Raw genomic sequence first — 342 nt, 5'->3', positions numbered from 1 at the left:
TGCATTCACACACTCTTAAATGCACTTAAAAAAATCATCAAGTTGCTCACTAACAATTCAATTGTAAACTACCTTGGGTAGACCCATTTGTCCATAACTACCTCCCCCACAAACCCCATCATCCATCAGAGAAACAATATATAAAACATTTCTCAAACAATCATCACCAATCTTCATATTAGATAATTGCAGCTCAGAAGCAATTTCATAATCATGGTTGCCCTTATTTTTGTTGATATGTGGTGGGGTTTTAGTTCATAAGAGGGGAAAACATGAACTTGGGTAAAGAACTTGCGGCGAGGGTTATGCCATGTTGGAATTTTTTTGTAGAGAGACGTGTTG

The sequence above is a fragment of the Camellia sinensis genome, chromosome 3 (assembly GCF_055761805.1).
Source record: "Camellia sinensis isolate YWXY chromosome 3, ASM5576180v1, whole genome shotgun sequence".
NCBI lineage: Eukaryota > Viridiplantae > Streptophyta > Magnoliopsida > Ericales > Theaceae > Camellia > Camellia sinensis.
This window is presented reverse-complemented; position numbering follows the sequence as displayed.